Here is a 23484-nt window from a genome sequence, read left to right on the forward strand (position 1 = left end):
TAAAAAGTCTGGATTCCAAGTCGTTTTGATTTTTTAAGATGTTTTAAATTTTTAATAGTATGTTTTTATTTTCTACAATACACCTATTTTTCTTTTGTAATAGGAAAATGTCTGTTGATTATTAAAATTATAAATGACAGTTTGCCTGGGTGTAGCATTTTGGAATCATACGCCTTCTCCCAGACTCTGTAAATGCAGTCCCATTGACTACCTTTATCCAATGTCGCAGAGAGAAGTCTCAGGCCTCCCTCCTTGACTTTTTCCACTGGACTTTCTGGGGATTTTTCCTCCATGAAGTTTTCTAGGATTGCTTTTTTATCCATGGAATTCAGTATTTTCACCAGGATATGGCGAGATATTTGTCATATTTAAGTAATCTTTCTGATATGGTTCACATGATAGGTTCACAACTTCCTGTAGCTTCAGAAAAATTTTATCTTGTAGTATTTTGAAAATATTATTTGTGATTTGTCCTTTAGGCCCAGCAGTTATTCTGTCTCCAGTTTGTCCTTACATCCTCTTTTCTCTGAGCTTTTACCCCTCTTCCGGTTTTTTCTCCACCGAGTTTCCCTCATAACTTCTGCTCTACCATTTAGTTCTATACGACTCTGGGTTTCTACTCTGCTCTGCTCTGTTTCCTTACGTTATTTTCTGGAGTTTGATCTATCCCAATAACACGAATGCAATTTCAGTCCAAATACAATGGAATATCCTAGGAGACTTAACATGCTCAAGTTTATCTGTAGGAATAAATCTATAAAATTAAAAGGGACATTACAGGGGAGGGAGCGGGGAACGGTAGAAATAAAAGGAGGGGAGCCATGCCATAAAAGACATTAAAACGAATTTAAAAACTAAAATAATAGAAACAGAGAGAGTAGCAGCCTATTGCCAATATAGGCAGGAAAATCAATAGGACAATATAGTTCTGTTATTCTTCAGAAGGTATTTCATCTACGAGGGGAGAGGGTTCCATGTGGCAATGGCCATGAAACTCCTAGCTAACCCTTTAGGAAAAAAAAATACCATACTAGAACCCTGACTTACATTGTATAACCTAAGTTCTAGATGAATTGAAGATTTCATGTTTTTAAATAAATAAATATATTTGATGAATATTTACATAATCTTCATATATAAGAAGACTTTGAGGTTTCGCCATATATTTATTATTATTTTATAATATATTTATATTTATTTTTTATTTTATAATTATTTATTTATATTTATTATTTTTTTATTTATATTTATTATTTATTTATAATTATATTTATTATTATTTTATAATAATAAAATAATAAAAACCAAAAAGAAAAATATGACAAATTTAACCCTATGAGAATCAATTAGAAAAATAAACGCTGAAGGCAGCGGGAAAAAATACAAATGGGGAATTCACCAAAAAAAAAAGAAGAAAGAAAAGAAATACAAATAGCCAAAAACTTAGGAAAAACATCTAACCTCATTATAATCGAAGCATTATAGGGGCCGGCCAGGTGGCACAGTGGTTAAGTCCACACATTCTGCTTCAGCGGTCCAGGGTTCGCTGGTTCGAATCCTGGGTGCGGACATGGCACTGCTTGGCAAGCCATGCTGTGGCAGGCGTCCCACATATAAAGTAAAGGAAGATGGGCATGGATGTTAGCTCAGGGCCAGTCTTCCTCAGCAAAAAGAAGAGGATTAGCAGCAGATGTTAGCTCAGGGCTAATCTTCCTCAAAAAAAAAATACAGCATTATAAATTGAAGGAAGCTCTTAACATGTTCTCAACTCTTATCTCTTGGTTCATAGTCTCTATTTTTACACACTTGTGAAACGCAAAAGAGAGATTTGATTGGAGAGCCTTGTGAGAGCTGAAGTTGGCAGAACTTGCTAGAGACTGTTTGGAGAGAAGACAAACATCACGTAGAAGAATGTAACTGTGCCCTACAATAAAAAAAATGCAACAGGTAGGGCTAGGTTCAGAAGACAGAAAACTCACCACGGACTGATATAGTCAAAACTGACATTCAGGAGAACTGGACCTTTGAACTTGACCTTGAGCAAAGGTAAAACCAGTACGGTGGACTTGGGTATACTTCAAGCTTGGCAACCTGCCTCAGTTGACCAAAATGGCTATGAATTCACAGAAGATAATTGGGCAGTAGGAAATTGATTCAGTCTAGATTGCAAGAAATTGTGCATATACCTCATGCTTTATGGTTCAGAAAAGTCCTTTGAGACATTATTTTCACATAATCTTCCCACAATCCTTAGTGTTAGGCAATGAAGAGGTCAAAACCCTCATTTTAAGAAGAGGAAACTGAGGCTTAGAGAGATGGGATAGCGTGCCTGCATTTGCACTACGAGATATTACTGAGGAAGGTACTTTAGTCCCATCTCACAGGCGAACCCTGCCTTCGCCATCCATGTTGCCATGTGGAATAAAAATACCCAGCTCCATGCTTCTCCATTAGAGCTGCACTGGGTTCAAAGAGTGGGTTCTCCTCCAAACTTCAAGCGGCTTGCTAAGGAACAACTGGTGTTGGATATAAAATGTGAGCAGACAAGAATATTCTTAAAGAATCTAGATGTTCTTACAACCCAAGAAAACCCTTTTGCTGTATCTGGGTTCCTTTCTGGAAAGAGCAAGGAAACACTGCAATGAAAATATAAAAGTTGCTGCCGTAAGGGCACCTTAGCTGTAACCACATCAATCACAATACACAACTGGGGGCCATGCCCCTGAGTCCAGCAGAACTTGTTGTATTAATTCTCTTCACATTGGGCCTCAGTTGTACCAGGCACAAAACTAAAGCGGAGATACTCTCTAAATTCCTTTTCACCTCTGATCCTTAAAAGTACCAGTTTGAGTAGGAAGTAGGCACACACTCAGAGAAGAATAAATAAGACGAGGGGACTGGAGACTATGTGATGATAGGAAGTGGCCAAAGGATGCAGGAAATGGGGTGAGAAGACATACATGAGAAGTATGATGTCTGCAGGGCTGTCTTAGGAAAGACTGACTCACTTCATCCCATGTGGCCATTAAAAGGGAAATGGAGACTGACAGGTAGAAACCCAGGGAGTCAGGACTTGCTAAACAATAGAGCCATCCAAAGCTGAAAGAAGCAGCTTCCGGCAAGGGAAGCGGAAGGGGGAGAAGGAAAACAGTTATTGCGCGCCTGTCTTGACCTTTAATGTGTATGACCTCTAACCCCTACAGCAATCTTGATACCTGGGCATTATCAACCCCTTTTCCAGATTAAAAAACTGTTGCTCAGAAAGAAATCATTTGATTGACATCAGGGCTAGTGAGTTATTGAATGCCCCATCCACAACATCAGGAGAATGTTGAAACAGAGGGTGAAATACTAATTTAAATGTATTTAGGCATCACAAGTAGAAGGTTGGAAAAAAATGGTCTTTAAAGTCCCTTCCAGCAGGGAAATCCCATGATTCTATTGTGTTTGGGTGCTACTTCCCAATCACGATGAAGAATCATATATCTCAAAATGGAAAGAAAAAGCCCCATTGATATTCAGCTACACAACCACCACCACGATGGCCACCACCATCACCACCACCACTACCATGATGACCACCACCACCATCATCACCATCAGCAGCATCATTATCAGTAGCAGCATCCATTATATGCTAGGTACGAACATAAGCTAGAATTAGAGATATCGATTGCCGTAAATACAATGACTATCAAGGTAATTGTCTTTGTCGCCATTTCACAGATGAGAAAACTGAGCCTCAAAGAGGCAAATTATTTACAAAAGGTCATCAGCAAGTGAGTGGCAGGACTCGGGCTCAAGCCCAGTTCTATCTGATTCCAAAGCTGGTGCTATCTTCAGAATACCACCACACTTTCTCTAATTCTTCTTGCATGCTGCTATGCCAATATTGCAGATAGCATAGAATATACCACATTAGGAAAGAGAGGAGCAGGTGTTGGAGCTTGAAAAAAAAAAAAAGTTTTAACAAAATGTGCTCTCCTGCGTGTAACTATCACAAGTATCACTTCATTGGCTACTGCGCTCCATGAGAAACATAAAGAGCTTGACGGCATGCTAAGAATCAGCCAGGCTTCTCAGTTCAGTGTGGCTCTCAGGAGGTGGCTCCAGGACACTGGCCATGCCATCTGAAAGCCCTATGCACAGAACCTCAGGAAGGCAAGACGCTGCCTTGCAGAGTACAGCTCATTTGAAAGATTCATCCCCCCGGTGCCATATTCCCCACTCCGGGGATGCTGACTCGGCTCGCCTTCCTTGCAAGGTACGCAGGCCATCACTAACTTTCCCCAGACTCAGCACTTTTTCCGACTCTCTGGCTCTTTCAGCTGAGGCTGCAGTGTTAAACAAGTAGTTTTGTAAATTAATTCTTTGAAGATTCACTCTTGTCAGCTAACTTTTCTCACTGCAATAAGCCAAGGAAGTCACTTACTAGCAACTGAATTTTCCACTTTCATGTACTCCCGAGCCTTTTTAATTTAAAACAGTGTTCCAAAACCTCTATTCAGCAAAATTCACCAGTTATATACAGAAATCTCAAAAATGTTCACTTAAAGTTAAAGGGAAAAGTGATAATCCCATCTTGGCCTTGGATTAAAAAAAGGCTCTGGGTACATCATCTTGGGTGAGAAAGGAGGCGGAAATGAATAAGCCTTCAGCTAGCATTCCACTCAAAAACAATCCGTTTTTAAGTTTCATTCCCTCTCCAGCCCCAATTCATCTGTCATTTATGCCATAAGCAGACAGGGCCATGCTCAAGGTGAGGGTTGCTACGGTGAGAACTTAGAAGAATGAGCCACAGCCCCTGCCCTCCAGGAGTTCACAGATGAAGAGGGGAAGGACACGCGATCCACCATGGAACAGAGCGGACGGTTCTCAGAGGTGCAGGGGTCCTGGGAGCAGCTCTGAGCTGGGAGACCTACATCCTGGGTTCTGATTCTGACTCCATCCCTAATTTGCTCCATAAATCTAGACAAGTTGCTTCTCTTCTCTAAGTCTCAACTCATTCATTTCGTAAAACAAAAAAGTAGAACCAGATGATAACTAAGATTCCCTCTACCTCTAGCTTTCTAAGAGGTAAGAATAGCAAAATGTTCCAGTAGAAATGAAGAGAGTGGTTCTCATTGGATTGATCTGGGAAAGCGCTGGGAAGGCAGCAATCATGAGCTGGTCTTTGAGGAATGTCTAAGCTGTTGACGGACCTGTAGATGAAGGGTTGGGAGATATCCTTGTCAAAGCAAACAGATGACCACCCTGTTCTGCTGAAGAGGAGAGGAAGAGAAAGGAGAGAGTTGGGAGAAGGGAGAGGGGCAGAAGTAACACTGCCTAACACCAACAATAATATCTGTATAGCCCTTTGTAGTTTATAGAGCAGTTCCACATACACTGGCTCATTTAACTCTCAGAACAAAACGGAGTCAGGGATCAGCATTTCAGCCCAACTTACGGACTCAGAGTTGATCACACATCCAGTAATTGAGTCTCGATTAACAGCAAGCGCCTCACATCCTACAACCAAGATCACAAGCTCAGCATGCTGCCACCAGATGATGGAGCGTCCACAGGAGCTCCACACATGTGACGTGGGCCCTCAGCTAGGATCACGACTAACATGGTCTCCAGAGGCAATGAAAGAATCCTGCTGTGTTCTGGTCTGGTCACCTCAGGACCACTGCTTTTAATTCTGGGCCCCATACTTCATAAGAGAGACTGCCCAGTTGGAACATTTCAAAGGATGGTGAGAATTTTTAAAGCCAAGTGATACTGGGCATAATTGAGGAATCGTGGGTCATTGGCATGGAGAAGGGGGGATATAGTGGGTACATAGTGTTGTTTCAGAATTATCTGAAGGACTGTTGTATCAGCCAGAGTCCCAACTGGAAACAGACGGTTTTATCAAATTAGGTTAATTGAGGAGGATTTGTTTACGAAGGGACTATTTGCAGTGCTGTAGGGGTAGAGGATCAGCTAGAAGCAGGGGAGATGTCTCGCCTAGGCACAAGGGTGGATAGAGGAAGTGGTTACTGAAACCTGAAGAAAGTCATGTAGAGAGAAGGTCTCCTTGAAAGAAACAATGACAATCATTTGGGCAGTAAGGACAAAGCCAACTAGAGACAACCCCACAGGTAGGAGCCCAGGGAATATAGACATCAAAACTCATTCTCCTCTCTCCTTTCAATCTTCTACCAAGACACCCTGATGGCCAAATCCAACCGGAAGTCAAAGCACACAGGACCCCCTGGATGGAGTCCCGTTGAATTCCATGCAGGTCAGCCTCCCAGGGCAGAGAGAGTGAAGAAGGGTGAAGGCAGGGCTCAGAGTGGCAAATGGAAGACATTGGGCACGGCCATCCTGTGGAAGAATCAGATATAGCTGGGAGGGCATAAGGAAATGGGGAGAGGGGGGAGAAAGAATTAGGACCAGGGGCCATTACAAGGAAATGAATTTTAGCTAAATTGAAAAAAAAAAAGAAAGAATAGAAAAGAACGGAAGAAATCAACAGTCAAAGAGATCTGAACTAGGAAGGAATGAGTGTCCACAAAGGATACTGAGGTTGAAGGCCAGTACCTGAGGGTCACTGTAGATAGTCAATAAGAACATGTTTCCTTTTGACCTTGTCCTCAACACAGACAGGTGAATCTGGTCAATTTGCTGTTTTCTTGTTTAACTTAAGGGGCGACTCAAGTCTCAAGGATTTGTGAGCTTGTTTAGCAGAAGAAAGAGAATTCCTTCCAGGAGGCTGCGATCACCAATGGCTGGCCCCCAGCTTGCCCACGGGCTTATGCAGAGTGACCCCTTTGCTTCTCCAATGCTCCTCCTGCCAAGCCACTTAGCTCTATAAAATCCTCAATTTCTACTCTTTTTAAGGCGTATCTGAGTGAACCCATGCTCCCACCTTCTCATCTTTGCCAATTCAAATAAATCTTCTCCATCTCCAGGCGCCGATGTCTCAGTGTTTGGCTTACCGCACACGGGGGACATGAACTTGAGATTAAGAAGTTTGGTAACAAGCTCCAACCACTGAACTTCAAGTCAAGGTTAGAAGACCTGTGAGTCATGAATGCTCTAGAGGAAACCCAATGTTAGGTTGGATTAAATGACTTACAAAGTTTCTTCTAACTTTGACATTCCAATATTTTATAAAAAGGAGGTAAAAAGTGAAACAATAGAAGGTTTTTTTTTTAATTAAACAATCTAGGATGTCCTCCAATCTTCCTCCTCCGTCTCCTCCCAAAGTATCTGCATTCACTGTACCTGGAAGATAATAGAAGATGCTTATTGATTTGAAAGACACCAGAGTGAAACTTCTGATTAGGCACAATTTTGAAGTCACTTGAGTTTTTTTCGACAAACCTTCTGCCATGTTTATTGTGACAATAGGATGGTATTGAGAAGGAAGGGAATGTTATTTTCTAGTTCAAACAACTTCAGAAGATCACTTCATCATCTCAAGAAATGTCAACCTTTGCTCACAAAATTTTGATCCATAATTTCCCCCCAGTCTCTCTACAATGGGGTAGCAAATTACAAATAAGTGAGTATTTGGCAGGTAATTTGCATACTTTATTAACCTTTAAGTTTTTTCTCTCTTGTTTAACAAATAATAATAATTTCTCCCCTCGTATTTACCCAGAGTTACACTGTGATCACTCTCAAGGTTAATTAAAATCTAGATTTGCTGATGCTTCCATTTCCTGAATTTCCAAACAAATGCTTTAGAGTAGTTGAGCAATTGCGTAATTACTCAAAATATATTTCATATACTAGAGGCATCTCATGTGGGCTTTGTCTTAAGTGAATAATAGCAATGTTGTGTTGAGGGAATAATAGTTCAGTTAACTCCATTGTTACTAAGTAATTTATACTTACATAGAAAACTAAGACGGTCACTTGGAAATATGTGCATTGAAATCTGCCATATCTTGGTTACACAATATGCTTTTCATTATTTCACAATGTCTTGAAGAATGGAACTAATAAAGCTGATATTTCACGGTGGAGGGTGCAGACTAGCAGTTTGATGTAATGTTTCAGCTCACAATTCTCTTTATACAAGGAACAGATTAATCTGTTCAACTGGAGAAAAGGACCACCCAACATTTAACTGCACAGGTGAGGTTCAAAAGCTGACTCACAACAATTTTCTCCCAGAATTAATGTGACCAATTGGCCTATCTCCAAAACAAGCATGACAGAGCCATAGGTCGATGGATTCAATTCCTCTTCTAGGAAAACCATGAATTAATTCAGTTATGCTCGGTAAGCCAAAATATCGCAGCCATTGGGGAATCTTTTAGGAGCAATGGTTTTGATTTCTTTGTTCCTACATAGTCAGTAGTAAGTGGAAGACTTGATCCTGAGATTGGTCCGTGTTACAGCACATTAGCAAGAGCTGTTCATGCACAGGCGTGCCCCGTGAGAGAGGCAAAATGAACCCAGTGTGCCTGGAAAAATCATCAAAATCTGATCAGTTCTCAATGCTAGAATTCACTCAATCACCAAGAAATCCTTGTCACCTACAGAATCTCTCCTACTTTCACCCCAGGGTGAGCCCTTTAAGTCCTGAATTGAATGGGCAACACCGACCTCTTGCCTGCATTCATTCAGCAATATCCACCCTCATTCATACTTTTGTTCAGACACCATTTACAGATCCTCACACACGGGCACTTCGCCTGCACTGTGCAGGAGGCTTTCACAGACCAAGTCTCCTCTCCTAGACACACCAAATCTGCCACACATGTATGTCACTCCTGATTTGGGCATTATTTTTCATATTTTCACTCCCTTCCAGCGATGCCAGTCTATGTGCTTGCTTAGGCAGATGAAGAAAACAAACTCAGAGCGGACAATGGGCTTGCCCAAATCACCTGGTGTCTCAGTCCGTTCTGGCTGCTCTAACAAAATACCATAGACGGGGCGGCTTATAAACAACAGACATTTATTTCTCACAGTTCTGGGAGCTGGAAGTCCAAGATCAACATGCCAGCAGACCCAATGTTTGGTGAGAGCCCACTTTCTGGTTAACAGATGACCATCCTTTTGCTGTGTCCTCACATGAAAGAGAGGAGGGAGCCCTCTGGACTCCTTTATAAGGGCAGTCACCCCTCTCATGAGGACTCCACCTGCCAAAGGCACACCTACAAATATCATCACATTGGGGATTAGGTTTCAACATATGAACTTGGAGGGGACACATTCAGTCTATGGCAGCTGGTTAGTAAGTCATAGAGGCGAGGGAGGGCTCCAGGTCTGTCTGACTGCAAATCCCATGATCTTTCTACTGCACCAAACTATTTCAGATACTATAGCCTCCCTAACAGTGTAGTACCATCCCTTTTCTCATGTGTTCTAACAACAGTATTACACCTACAAATGGCTGGTACTCACCGAGCGCTTACCAAGTGCTGAACACTGTTCTAAGTGCTTTACAGGTTGTTTACAGATCGTTCAATCCTCACAATAACCATGAGGAAAGATACTACTATTATCCTCATTCAACAGATGAGAAAACTGAGACACAGGGGGTTAAGTAACTTCCCCAAGGTCACACAGCTAGGAAGTAGCAAAGTTGAGGTTCGAACCCAGGTAAGCTGGCTCCAGAGTCTGTGCTTTTAACCTCTACACTACCCGCTTCAAGAGTTCCTCCATCAACATAAGGAGGCTTTATTTACTGACATAAGCAACCACTTATTAAATGCCTCCTGTGTGCCAACATGGAACAGGTCCCGGGCACCCAAGAGTTAATGAGACAACGTGGTCCTTATTGTGCTAGGATTTACAGCATATTGCGTGAGACAGATATTAAACAATAAGAGTTACTAAGGAAAACATACAGCGAGAAAAAATGATGACGCAGAGGTGGGGGACAGATTCTTTTCAGACTGAGTGGTCAGTAAATGCTTCCTGGATCTAACGCAATGAGATTCAGCACTTCAGAGAAACATAACTGAGAGATGGGAAGGAAAGAGACTTTCCCTTCACAGGCCACTTCCTCAGCCTGTGTCTGCATCTCAACTTGGACCCTTACTAGCTTTGTAGCTTTGAATAAGTTACATAACTTCTTTGAGATATCATTTTTTCATCTATAAAAGGGAAGTAATAATAATAACTTCATAGGTTGCTATGATCATTACAGAGAACACAGAGCAAGTACCTACCAGAGTTCTTGGCACACAGTAGACACTGAACAAACGTTTGTCCTTGCCTTTCTCTCTCCTCGTCAGCCTCATCAGCCAAACAAGTGCTGGGGCCCTGGTGTCAGGGGGGACAGCTGCCAATGGGAGTGTTACAGCTCAGTCACCCTCACACCCAGACCTTCTCAGCCAGGCACATAACCTGCTCAATAAGTCTCAGAAATAAAAGAAATCCGAGTGTCAGCTGTGAATCCAGCACCATAAAGGCTGTGTGGGCCAAATGAAGCCACCTGCTTTCAGTGTTTGCCCTCAAGTAGGACATCAACCAGAATAAGCTTGGTTCTGCTGCAATAACAAGGGAAAAACCTCACATGCCCAGAGATATAAAACAACAAGGGTTTATGTCTTGCTTATGCTACATGTCACCACGGCCGACTGGGAGATCTGCCGTATGTGGTACTCATTCAGGGACTCAGGCTGAGAGAAGCCCCTTTCTCTCTTTCCAGGTTATTGAGCCAGGGCAAAGCAAAATGGCGAACTGAATGCCAGTGCTAGAGACTTCTGCTCAGACATGACACATGTCACTTCTGCTCACATTTTATTGTCCATGACAAGTCATATGGCTGCATCTACTTTCAAGGAGCCAGGGAAGTACCATCCTATTGAGCACCTGGAAGAACAAGAAATAGTCTGTGAATAGCTCCAATGACCCCCACAAGGGTTTATAAAGATACCTGTGCATGTCCCCAGAGAGGAGTGATCCCACATGTCTCTCTTCCCAGAAGGTTCTCTTCCAGGAAGGCTGGGAGGAAACTGCTCCCTTCTGAGCACTGTCCGTGTGGCTGCCCAAAGGCTCTCCTCCCTTCTGGGGAAGCACCTTAGCATTATCCAGAGCCTCTCAAATATTTCCACTGAAATAGCCCTACTAGCAAGGAAGGCAGAGCTCATACCTCTGCGCATCTGAGCACCAAAAAGACCTCCCACTGGTGTGCAATTTCTTAGAAGTCTTGTGTTTTATCCTAGAAGCTCGTGTGACTTTTGCATCCTAGTCCATTGCATATCACTGTGTGTTTTAATATCAAAATCAATACTTACAGAAGGCATGCAGCTCTTATCCCACGGTTTTGCATGGCCACCGACCCATCACCTCACGCTCCTGGAAAAGCTCAGGAACAGATCCCTGACATTCCAAAAAATTATTCTTGAAATTTTCACAAAATGCCAAAATCCCTAAACCATCACTTTCTTACTTAGATTACTTTTCTTTTTCTGGATAAAAATACTATCTTCCATTTACCGAAAACCTTTAGTGCCAACCACTTGGCCTGCATTAGCTCGTTCCATACTCATAACAGTTCTCTGGGAAAAGTACACCATGACTGTGGTGTCTACTCATGATGGGAAGTAGAGGCTCAGGAAGGTCAAAGACTTGTCAGAGCCACATAGTAAGTGGTCAAGAAGGAATGTGAATCCAGTTCTGAACATCTCTGAATCCCCTGGTCTTTTTCCACTACAATCATATTCCCTCTTAGCTCCAGCTAAGAAATTATCCTCAGATGCCCATCAATGTAAAGGAGAATCTGCGATGCAATTGCATTTCCTTCCACCTTTAGCACATACCTTGGCTTGATCTCATTCAGGTGCAAAGTTCATCAAGAACCAACACTTTAACACTTCCCAAGTTGCACCACGAAGCTCCATTGAAGTACAGGGACTAGACAGTGATGGCCCTGCTCTCCAACCCGCTAAGCAGCTCATTGTTGTGCATCAGTCTCACAGCCAGTGGGATTCAAATTCACACTGTGGGGAAGACACAAACTACTTTGTAACATGGACCTTTGGAGTGTCTGGTGATAAGTCCAACCAGGATTGTAACAGACAAAGAAGAGCATGTACCTGCTTCTTGGCCAGGATGACGGGAGGCTAGGGCCGACAGAGAGAGGATGAGCCACAGGTGTAAGTGCCGTGCAGTTTTCCTGACGGGCTCACAGCCACGCCACAAAGGCTCCAAAGGGCCTTTGCTGATCAACCTTGTGTCAGTTAACAGGGACCCTGGAGGCAGTTCAGCCAGACTCCACTGGAGGGGAAAACATCCCACAGGAGATCAGCTCCACCTGTCAGTTCTGGTTCCAAAGACAGACAGCCTTTCTGAACATTGTTCTGCTAAGTGGCGAAGCCACTACGTCTGACATTTTTTAAGAGATGGATCAAAAATGACATTGTAAACCTAAAAGCAATGACTGTCACCAAAAAAGAAAGAAAAATAAATTCAACAGTGAAAATTTTTAAATCCCTATATGTCAAAAAAAAAACCACTCCTCAAACAAAATTAAAAAGTAAATGACAACCTAAAGGGAAAAAAATTTGTAACTTAGATGATAACGTGTTGATAACATTAATACAGGGCAATTCATACAAATCAATGTAAAACGCATATCTTTTTTTAAGAAAAAAGACATTCACAGAAGAACTATAAATGGTCAATAAGCATTTCTAAAACGTTTATCCTTTCTGGCAACCAGGAATACAAATTAAAATAAGGTACCATTTTTTGCCTAACTAATCTTTTTCCTCTTTTTAAGATAATACTTAGTGCTCTTGAAAGTGCCACAATGCAGGCCATTCCCCACAGGGCCACGGGAGAGTGAATTCCAGGAAATTAGCAATGCGTATTGAAAGCCTTACAAATGCTATCTTCTTTGATCCAGTAATTCACTTCTGGGAATCTGTACTAGGAAAATCATCAGAAATGTGGATAAAGATTTATATTCTGGAATTTTCAATGGAATGTTCTTATAATGACCAAAAACAAAAAAAGAAAGAAATGGAAGCAAACTAAACAGCAAAAAACAAACAAATGATAGGGTAAAGTTAGATAAAACATGATGGGGAGATATGATAGAGTATTAAAAGATGCTGTATTTTCAAGAATTATTTGATGACATGCGGAAATGTTCATAATATAATGTCAATTAAAAAGGCAGGTTCTGATATCATTCTTTTAAAGGAAAATATCACACAAAAGTATACACACACAGTCAAACACTCACTCATATGCTCATAAGACAGGAGGAAACATATTAAAACGTCAACAATGATTATCTCTGTACATTACAGGTGATTTCTTTCCTTCTTTAGATTCTTCTATATTTCCCCAATTTTCCAAACTAACATGATATACATACATATATGATATTTATAAATATATCAAACATATATACATTTTTATAGTAAAAAAGTTTTTGAAGACAGAACATGATAGTTTGAAAACATAGCCAAAGATTACTCCCTCCCTGCATCCATGCCCTCGGGCAGCCACTTACCTACCATGCTGATTCTGAGCTTAGCCACATAACTTGGCCAGTGGGACATTAGCCATTACGATGCGAACAGAGGCTTGAAAGGCACTTACACACTGGAGTTGTCTTCACTTGCTGCTCTTCGAGCCTGAGTTAGGCTGTTGGATGAGGAGAGACGCCTGGTCCACTTTCCGCCATTGCCCCGGCCACAAGAAGCTAGCCTCCAGAGATAGAACTTTCTAGCCAGCCAGCAGCTGACCACAGAAGCATGAGTGAGCCCAGCCACTATCGGCAGAAAAACCACCCAGCTGAGCCCAGCTCAAATTGCCAACCCACAGAATCATCAAATAAATCAATTGTTGTTGTTTTAATCCACCAAGATTTGGAGTGGTTTGTTATGCAACAAAAACTAAATGACATAGGAAAAAATGTACTCCGGTAGTAATGTGGAAAAATCCTGAGTTTCTCCATTGGGTACATTTTCTGACCTCTCTGTGACTCCGCTTCTTATCTAGAACATTGGAATAATACCACATGCTTCACTGGTACTTGTGAGAATGAAATGAGTACGTACATGAAAGAGGCTGACATATAGTGAGGCTAAATAAATATGAGATGAATCTGAATTGCTATTAATTATTAGGAATTGTTAAGAAGAACAATGTATTTTAATAACGTGAGGACTAGATGAATCAGGATATATCCATGTCCACAGCTTAGGAGTGGGTTAAAATATTATTTTAGTGGTCAGAGGATTTCATTACTATGAGCAATAGATAAAGCCTTGGGCTGGAATTTGGGAGCATGAGTTTTACACCCCACTTCTTCCAGTGACTTGAAATATGACAAAGGATGCTTTTTATATTACAATTAATTTCTAAGTGGTGGTCCCTCAGGTCTCAGCCAACTGCAAAAGAGCAAGGGAAGAGGTCCAGGGAGGGTTACTTCAGATCTAAAGCTTGAAGTCCAGTCTCCTTACTTGGGCCTTTACGAATTGGTGTCAGCATCTCCTGCCGCTCACAGCCCACCCCACCCCATGCACTTAGCACTCCAGCCAAATAAAACAGCTTGACATTCTTGAGACAGAGTACATGACTGTTATACCTTGCTGTTCTCTTCCTCTGCTTGGAATGTCTTTTCCCACAATCAAACTCCTACTCATCCTTGAAGACCTACCCCAGAAAGACTCCTCTGAGCCCCCAGACAATGGTATCTCCTTCCCTTGTATTCCCACAGCTATTTACCTTAAGTCAGGTTCTCTAGAAGCACAGGCCAAGACAGGGATCCTTGTGCAATTGATGTATTAAGGGAGGGCTCTCAGGAGGACCCCTAAGGAGGAGAGGGAAGCAGAATAATGCAGTGGAAAAAGCTAAGCAAAGATGTGGGTTCAGCTGAAGTGATGTGGAATATAAATGAAACCACAGAGTTGTCCCACCTTGAGGCAAGGGGTCTGTCTGTCTTCTATATCCCAACATCAGTCAACCATTGGCTGGAAGCCATCCTCAGAGGGAGGACATAACCTTCCAAGCGTTTCCAGGGCAGCATCCATTATCCAAGGCAATCCTCTAAGAGAAGGGAGCGCCATAGTCGAGAGTGAACCGTCAGGTCAAAGGGACGTGGAAGAGGAGCAGCAGTGTCTACTGCGGCCCACCCCACGCCCTTGCCTCTCACACTGTTCGCTCCATTTAGGCGCAGCTTCTTCAGGGTCCTGATTGGCCACAACGCTGAGGAAACTTAATAGAGAGGGGCTGCTGCCTTGGTCCCAAGGTCATATCTGAAACTCATCATCTCTCTCCTCCACCACACACACTAAGTTTCCTCCATGTTAGCTCTCACCTCAGCTGATCTATGTGGATTTTCCTGAGGGATTCACCTAATGGGGTCCGAGCCCCTGGTTACCATGCCCTTATTAGGCCACGGCTGTGGAACTTGCCCCATTTACTGTTAAAATTGAGTGTGAGAATGCCAAGGGATGCCCCAGGGAGCTCCTCCATGCCAAACACATTGCTCCTTGCCCTCATTATGAAGCAGCAGCCCCGCTTCCCCATGACGATCAGAGCCATTTGCCTCTACCAATATAGTAACTCCTTTCTTTGCCTGATAATTGTTGGCACAAAGAGCCCAAAATGACCAGCAGCAGCTGTAGCTTAGTTTCGTGGTCTCTTGCTGCATTCTCGGGTGGTATCATCTCCACTCCGGGACCCAAGGCCTCTGGATCCTCAGAGCCTAAAGTTGCAGAGAGGACGGGAAACACAAATTTCCCATCTGGGTCACTAGGGATGATGGTGAGCAGAGCCATCCCTGCTTCCATCTCTTGGGTCCTGGACCCAAGTGTTCTGTCTATTCTACAGCGTCTCACTCCAGGGACTATATTTGTAACCGTCCTCTCACGCCCCCTTGCCCAAAGGCTCCTTGAGGGCAGCGTCTATTTTTACTGATCTCCGTGCATATAATAACTCCCACTGCCCAGCACACAGTAAAGGTGAGTAGTAAGAACAGATAAGATGCACAACCAGAAGGACCTAAGACTAGAATATACAACTATGTACTGGGGGGCTTTGGGGAGAAGAAGAAGAGGAAAAAAAAACCGATTGGCCACAGATGTTAGCTCAGGTGCCAATCTTTAAAAAAAGAAAAAAAGAAGAGTAGAGAAGACAAGTGCTTTCTTATACTACATACGTCTGGCCTCTGCATGGTCTGGCTCACATTCTTCCAACAAAAAATCAACACTATCATCCTAATACCTAATAAGGGAACAGTGGGTCAGAAGGTTATATTGGGACCTTCCCAGGACACCAGCAAAACAAATGGTGACCCAATATTGGGTAGTTGCTGAAAGAGCTGGCAAAGTTAAAAGTACCGTGAGCAGTATATTTGTGGACAGGAAGAGGGAGGGAGATGCCAAAGGCCAGGGTCTCCCAGGGCCCTGACCCCGAGGAAAATCAGACGCAGAAGATGAGGCTCTTCCCGGCCAGGCGAGCTCCCCTTTATGTGGGAATCACGGCTCAGAGACAGTCACCTGGGGTCACAGCAACGTCAGGTCTCTGTCCCCAGGACGACAATCTGTTCAGGCTCTGGGAGTGGGGGACAGGATGGGCAGAGGGAGTAACCATGGAAAGTGCTGGACAACGACCAGTTCTCTGGCCGCAGCCAACCCTGAATATCCTGCCTTGGCCAGAAGGGGCCTGGAAAGGAAGCAGACGCAGAACAATTGGGAAAGGTCTAAAAACCACAGGAGTCTGATGAATAAAGCCAAGAGGCTGCCCAGTGATGCAATTCATGGGAGACAAAAAATGAAAGAAAAGAAAGCCTCCAGTCCTACCCAGGAGCATTCATCATTCAGTGTGACCTTCCAGGAATCTGCTGACGGACACTAAGTGTTTTGTGTGACTTTCTGCCTGGGACCTGGAATGACTGCGCCTTGAAGAGAGGAGGAGGAAGGCGGGGAAGGGGGCGGGAGCGTGGGGGAAGCCTGGAGGCTCGATCCCGGCTCGGCGTTGTTGGCACCATCTGCTGGTGGCGTGGGGAACCACACCCAGCTCCTGGATGAAACCAAGTAAAACAATGTCCCTGAGAGCAGGTGTGTGTGGGAGGAGAGCAACCAAAAGCATATTTCCACCTGTGATGAGCCAGATGCTTCCACGTACCTTTCATCTCCTTTGAATGTTACAGCCCTGTTAGATGAGAATTGCTATGCCAGTTTTACAGATGGAAAATTGAGGTTCAGGGAGTTCACCATGGGCAAGCATTGAGGAATTCGTTGTTATTGAAGAATCATCTTTCTTTCTCAACTTAGAGGGGCTGGAATAGTTTCTGGAGTAAATTGCTGAGTGAATGATTGAACAAGGCTTGAGTCGCTCGTCTCTTAGTAATTTGTATGAACCTAGCAGAACAGGACAGACTAAATGCAAAAATGGGAAGGGCAGCTGTGTTTGTCGATGATGCTCAAGAGGTGCCAGGAGCATCTCCCACCTCCCTTATCATCCTCCATGATTACAAACTACTTCCAAGCTTGGGGTGGGTTTTATTTCTTTTTGACCCTCTCCTAGCACTGAGCCTTCCCGGAGGGGCCACTTAAGGAAAGAGGAGGAGATTAAGTTGCACAGGCAGGTGCCAGATTTCAAAGGGAGTCGAACCAGTCCAAGGTGACAGGTGGCAGGCTACCACTGAGGGTCTGAGGAAACATTTGCTGTTGTAACTGCTTTACTCTAGCCACCTCTTGTTTCCTGTCCCAGACTAGGGCTCTTCTTCCTCTCAAATTTCTGGAGATATTCAGGCACATTAAGTCTCGCCATACGGGGCCCTACCCACCACTCCATGCATCCCTTCCTAACAACCTCCCATATATACACACCCTTCCCTCAAACACAGAAACACACCTATGTATCCATACTCCTACACACAGGCAAAAATTACAGCAGTCACGGACTTTAGCACAGTAAACCTCAACATGTGCAAGCACACTGGGATCTGTCACATCTTTGAATCTTTGCAATACTTGTATTCCTCTGTTCTCTCTGGCTGGGATGACTATCCTCCGCTGGCAAACTCCTATTCAACCTTCAAGGCCCATCTCTAATATCACCCCCTTGTGAAACTTGCCCCCCAACACCATTCACTGTTGAGTTGTTCCCTTCTCTGAATATACAGAGACTTTGTTCATATTTTACTACAACACGTAAAGTACTGTCTTCATGTGTGCATGCCTTAGATATAAGTAGATACTCAGTAAGTGTTCATTGACTGGACAAATGAATGAATGAGCACAAGCTTCTTATACACCCTCTAAGACAGAGAAACCAAGTTGAAGCCAACTTGAAAGGGAACCTGTGTGCCATCAGCTACTAGAATCCCAGATTTGGGCACAGACAGCTCTCAAGCCTTTGGTCTGGTCTGGAGCCTCTCAACACGTGTAACTGCCTTTCTGGAGGAAGAAAGGAAGTGGGAGACCCATAACTTCTAGAGGAACAATGTACAACTAGTCAAAGAGTAAAATGACCCTCTTAGGACAGCAGCATGTCACAAGTATTGAGATCCAGAAGGCGTAGCATCCAGCAAAGCTCCCATACAAATTTGGTCCAGCACCGGGCACTCATTTCTTGTGCTCAGGCTTTGATCTCTCTTGATATTTACCTAGAAAATATGACTTCCAGAGTCCTGGGCCAGATGAACAGCGCCATAATTGTTTACTAAAAGAGTCGTTTAAAGATGAAAGGGTAAAAAGAGCAAAACCAATGGTAAATCCGCTCTTCTAAGATTTTCATCTCTGTCCCAAGACCGTAAGTCCTAGACTGCGACAGTCCCCCCAGGAAGGAAGAAGGACAGCCACATTTAGTGCGCCATCCATGGACCTGCACCACAGGCCTGTGGGCAGACATCATCATGCTCTTCTGACAGATGAGGACAGAGGCTCACAGAAGCAAAGGAACTTACCCAGGGGTCCCCAGTTCATCAGAGGAAGAGGTCTCACTCCCAGGGGGTTGACTACAGTGCACCTGCCCACACCACAACGGCAGGCAGCCTCCAGGGCCCCAGGGACTGAAGACCAGGGAGCAGAGACAGCTGGTTTCCGTTGATGCTTGTCCTCTAAATGACCCCTGTTCAACTCCTTATCCCACGTGAGAATGACGTCGATGCTACGAAAGGTTTGACGGGAACCTCCGTCTACTAGGAGGAAAACCCCAGAGAGGGAGACAGCACCTGGACCCACTGTTACTCATTCTACAAACACGTGTACCTCACACCCAGGGACCAGGTGTAGGCTGGCCGAGAGATGCAAGGCCTGGTGACATTGGCCCTGGTTATCCCATCATGGCATACCACGTGAGGACCAACGCCGCCCACAACCAGACATAGGGCAGGTCCTCAGGCCTAGGGAATATAACACTGATTTAGGGCTACAAATAGGCATGCCATCACTTTTTACTAAAGCTCAGCAAAGGCAGAGAATCAAGAAGATCATATTTTGCAGGTTGTGAAACTAAGGTTCAGGCCAGCAAACCCTTGGTCAGCTTCCCCTACCAGTATTGTCATGGAGCATGTCAGAAACACTCATCGTACAAGCCAAAAACTGCCTCATTTTTTGCAACACAGAGGCAAGGAAAGATGCTGAACTCCAATTCCTACATGGAGAGCAAACAGCACATCGAAACGGCAGGACCTTCCCTCTGGGACGGCAAACGTCCCCGCAGTGGCAGAGATATTTGCACATCATTTCTCACTTATTTCTTCATCAACACAAGTGCAGAGCGGGATCCCTGCATCCCAGTCACTGTCCCAGGCTCTGGAGATGCAGTGGGGATAAAATGGACAAAATCACCCGGCCGCATGCAGCAGCTTACGTACCAGCGGAGGAAGACAGACAGACAAAACAGGAAAGTTAATCAAAGGCAGCATAAGAAGATGAGCACTATGGAAAAGACATAGTGAAACAGGCAAGGGGAACGAGAAGTGCAGGTGGCACTGTGCGACCTCTGAGAATACCAGGGTGAAGAATGTCCTTCCGTTCCCCCAAGGAGCTACTGAGAAAGGATGGATGAAGGCAGGCTTCCCAGAGGAAGCAACACTTGAGCCAATGTTGGCCAGCAGACCAGGTGGGCCCAGTCATTTCGGCCAACAGTCAAAGGCCTGGGTGCACACGAGCAGACAACTGTCCTTGGGGGCGTTGGCCGGCCTAATGTCTTAGTCAGCTCAGGCTGCTGTAACAAAATACCATGGGGATGGAGCTAAAGAACAGAACTTAGTTCTCACAGTTCTGGAGGCTGGACGTTCAGCATCAAGCGTCAGCAGGTTTGGTTACTTTGAGGCCTCTCTCCTTGGCTTGTGGGTGGCCACCTCTGCACTGTGTCCCCACGTGGTCTTTTCTCTGTGCACGCCCATCCCTGGTGTCTCTACGTGTTCAAATTTCCTCTACTTATAAGTCAGACTGGATTAGGGCCCACGCTAAAGGCCTCATTTTGACTTAAGCACCTCTTTAAAGAGCCCATCTCCAAATGTAGTCGCATTCTGAGGCACTGGGGCTTAGAGCTTTGATGTATGAATTTTAAGGGGATACAATTCAGCCCATAACCCCAGCTCATGGCGAAACAATTTCCCACCCTGGGTCAGGGCTCTCTTGGAAGGGAGAGGTGTTGCAGTCAAGCACGTGAATTGGCTCGTGGGGGAGAATTCCAGCACATCCCCCATGCGTCCTCCAGTGTCTGCTGCTCTCCCGCCCCCACGGTGGCTCCTGGACCCTGCGCCCACAGGCTCTCGCAGGGCTCCAGACTGGGCACAGCCAAGCGCCTCCACAATGGTGCCCCTCCCAGCTCCACGAGCTCAGCTTCCCATGTCTCCTCATGCCTCCCGTCTTCAGCCAGAGAGAGAGAGAGCATCGGAGTCAGGGTATTAGGGGCTTTAACTGTATTATTCTTTCAACTTTTCTACCACTTTAAATTTTTCAAAATCAAAAGTTAGAAATAAAGGAGAATGGAAAAAGTGCTAAGAAACTCGTTGTGGGTTTCAGATAGGATCCCCTTTGATATTTACAAGAGACTCTAGTAAAAATTTAAGTTGTTTATAAAAAAACTTGCCTTGATCCCATCCCCCTACACTTACTCTCCTTCACAGCAGAGCTCCTCGAGGAGGCCATCCACATTCGCTTCCTCTTCCTCGCTCCCATTCCTCTGGGGCAACTCTTGTCGGGATTCTAAGGACTTGCAAGGTGCCAAGTCCAATGGACCGCATATCCAACCACCCACTGGGAACCTTAAATTTAACGTGTCCAAAATGGACTTAGATGGGCTCCTCCTTGGTCTTCTCTGTCAGCTTATCTGCCATCACCATCTTGCTAGTTTAACCCCAAACACAGGAAACACCCTTGATTTCTCCCTTTCCTTTAAGCCTCACAGCTAAACAGTCAAAAAGTCCCCCTGGTTCTACCGCCAAAATATCGCCTACATCCACCTGTTGCTCGCTGTCTCCCTTGTCCCTCCCTTGGAGCAAGTCTTCTGGACTTCGGCGACAGTGTCCAGCTGATCCTCGAGTCCACCATGGCCTCTCTGCTACTTATTCCTCCCACAACTTCCCCCCTTCCTCAAAATACCTCAGTGACTTCCCCATGCTCTTAAAATAAAGTCCACTTCATCACCACGGCTTAGGAAGGCCCTGAGGAATCCGCTACCTGCCTTTTTCCCTCATCTCCTGTCACGTCACTCCCCTCCATTGCTGTCACACTGGCTTTCTTTCACTACTCTGCACACACCTGGTCCTTTCCAACCCCAGGTCTCTGTACTTGCTGTTCCCTCTGCCTCTCCCCAGCTCATCTCATGGATGAATCATTCTCATCCTCTATGCTCAACTTGAACACGGACCTTACCCCATCACCCATGGAAAGCAGCCTACCTCCCCGACCCGGCCCCTGCGGTAATTCTGTCTCCCCTCCAGATAGCTTCTTTCAGAGCCTTCTCTTGCTTACATTGTTGCTGTCTGTACTGCCACCTACGAGGGCAATGCCAAGGTGGCAGGGACCTTGTCTCCCATCACTGGTGCAGTGCAAATGGATGGGGGAGCCACAGCTGAGCAGAGGTGTCACAAGGAGACATGAAAGGAAGCATCGGGAGCTAAGCACTCCCACAGCATCATCCTGGACAAATGCCACCTGGCCAGCCCTCAGAATGTTCCAGCCTCCAACGGCTCAGGCCATTCAGAGCAGGAGTCTGAGGAGGACTTCACTTCTGGTTGCAGCCCCCTGAGATGCTCCAGAAGCGCACCTCCAGCCGTCTCCCTGGAAAGCATTCCCTCTCAGCATGGAGGGCAGACCCTCTGAACCAAAGACCCTTATCTTTGCAGGGGTCCCTGCTTCTTGCCCTCAAAAAACAGGACAAAGCTTTTCTTCTTGCTTGTTTCCACCCCCTCAGCCCCTGCACTCCCCGCCTTTAGGCTTCGCTTATCCCCGCCCCCATCCTGGATTGCCGGCTTCCTTTTTCCCGTCTCTCCAGAATGAAGTACTTCTTCCAAGCTGGTGCTACACCTTTATGTTTATATTTCCCTTTTGAGCCTCTTGCATCAAGCCTCTTGGATCAATAGATACCAGTTTACCCCACTAGATGGTTGTAAGATGCTAACGCTAATGCTAACATGTGTCGACAGCATATGATTTGCTGCGTATCACCACATGTAAAGGTCACGGCCAGGCGCGGGACAGCTGAGACGGACACCATTGTAAGGATCATACACAACAGGGGGTAAGACGGTGTGGGGAAGCAGAAAGAGAACTGGGTTTGGAGTCAGGCGGACCAGAGTTCAAAACCCACCTCTGATGCTTCTTAACAAGGCAGGCTTGAGCAAGCCACTTCCCTTCCTCCCTAAGCAAGATCGGGAGTCTAGGTCATCGTTGCATGTGCAGTTACGTGAGGTCACGAGTAAAACACTTGGCGCCCAATCAGGGTTCAGTAACTGTTCATCCCTCTTCCCCTCCCTGCCGTTCCCTCCCTGGCCTCTGCTGTGAGCTGGCCCGCCTGAGGCTCTGCAGCTCCCTTCTCTCACTGATACAGCAGCTCTCCTTGCCCCTCCCATGAAGTCGGGTTGAAAAGCCACACACTTGGTCCAGTGGAGAAGACTTTTTGTGGCCTCTGTAACTCTGCCTCCTTCTCTCGGTGCTGGTGTGAAACTCTCAGGCTTCTGAGGGGATGCGTTTTGGAATGACATCATCCCAGCCTTCCCCAACTTTCCCCAGCCTTCCCCAGCCTTCCCATCCTGAGGAAACAGACTTCCACTGTCCCACCTCTGGTCTCGCTCACCTAACCTGATGCTGGAAACCACACGAGGCTTCAACTCTCAGATATCAGGTTCAAATCTCAGCTCTGCCACTCACAGGCTGTGCGATCTTGGACACATCTGCGAAATGTGTCTTCACAGGGTTGGTGTTTATCCACTCACTAGCCGTGAACTAAATGCTCATGGCTGATGTGTGAATGGGCGTTGTAACCTGCAGACCGCATGCTCCTTGTTGATTCTAAAGTCAGGAAGGGCATTTTCTTCACTGTTCTTCTTGTATCTGTGAAAATTGG

The 23484-nt window shown here is 45.0% G+C and overlaps 1 long non-coding RNA gene across 9 annotated transcripts; it reads right to left on the bottom strand.

The window, feature by feature from the left end:
- Positions 1-1425: 1425 nt before the first annotated feature.
- On the bottom strand, positions 1426-23201 carry LOC106835602 (uncharacterized). Of its 9 annotated transcripts, XR_011504202.1 has the most exons (6): positions 14871-23201; positions 14680-14764; positions 12033-13593; positions 11757-11936; positions 11232-11316; positions 1426-10806 (listed from the first exon to the last, which is right to left on the bottom strand). It is a non-coding gene; the product is annotated as an uncharacterized lncRNA (long non-coding RNA). The 9 variants fall into 9 exon arrangements; XR_011504201.1 differs by having other exon boundaries at positions 12033-14764; positions 18869-23201; XR_011504196.1 differs by having other exon boundaries at positions 12033-15000; positions 18869-23201.
- Between the last annotated feature and the right edge of the window lie 283 nt (positions 23202-23484).

The sequence above is a fragment of the Equus asinus genome, chromosome 6, assembly GCF_041296235.1.
Source record: "Equus asinus isolate D_3611 breed Donkey chromosome 6, EquAss-T2T_v2, whole genome shotgun sequence".
NCBI lineage: Eukaryota > Metazoa > Chordata > Mammalia > Perissodactyla > Equidae > Equus > Equus asinus.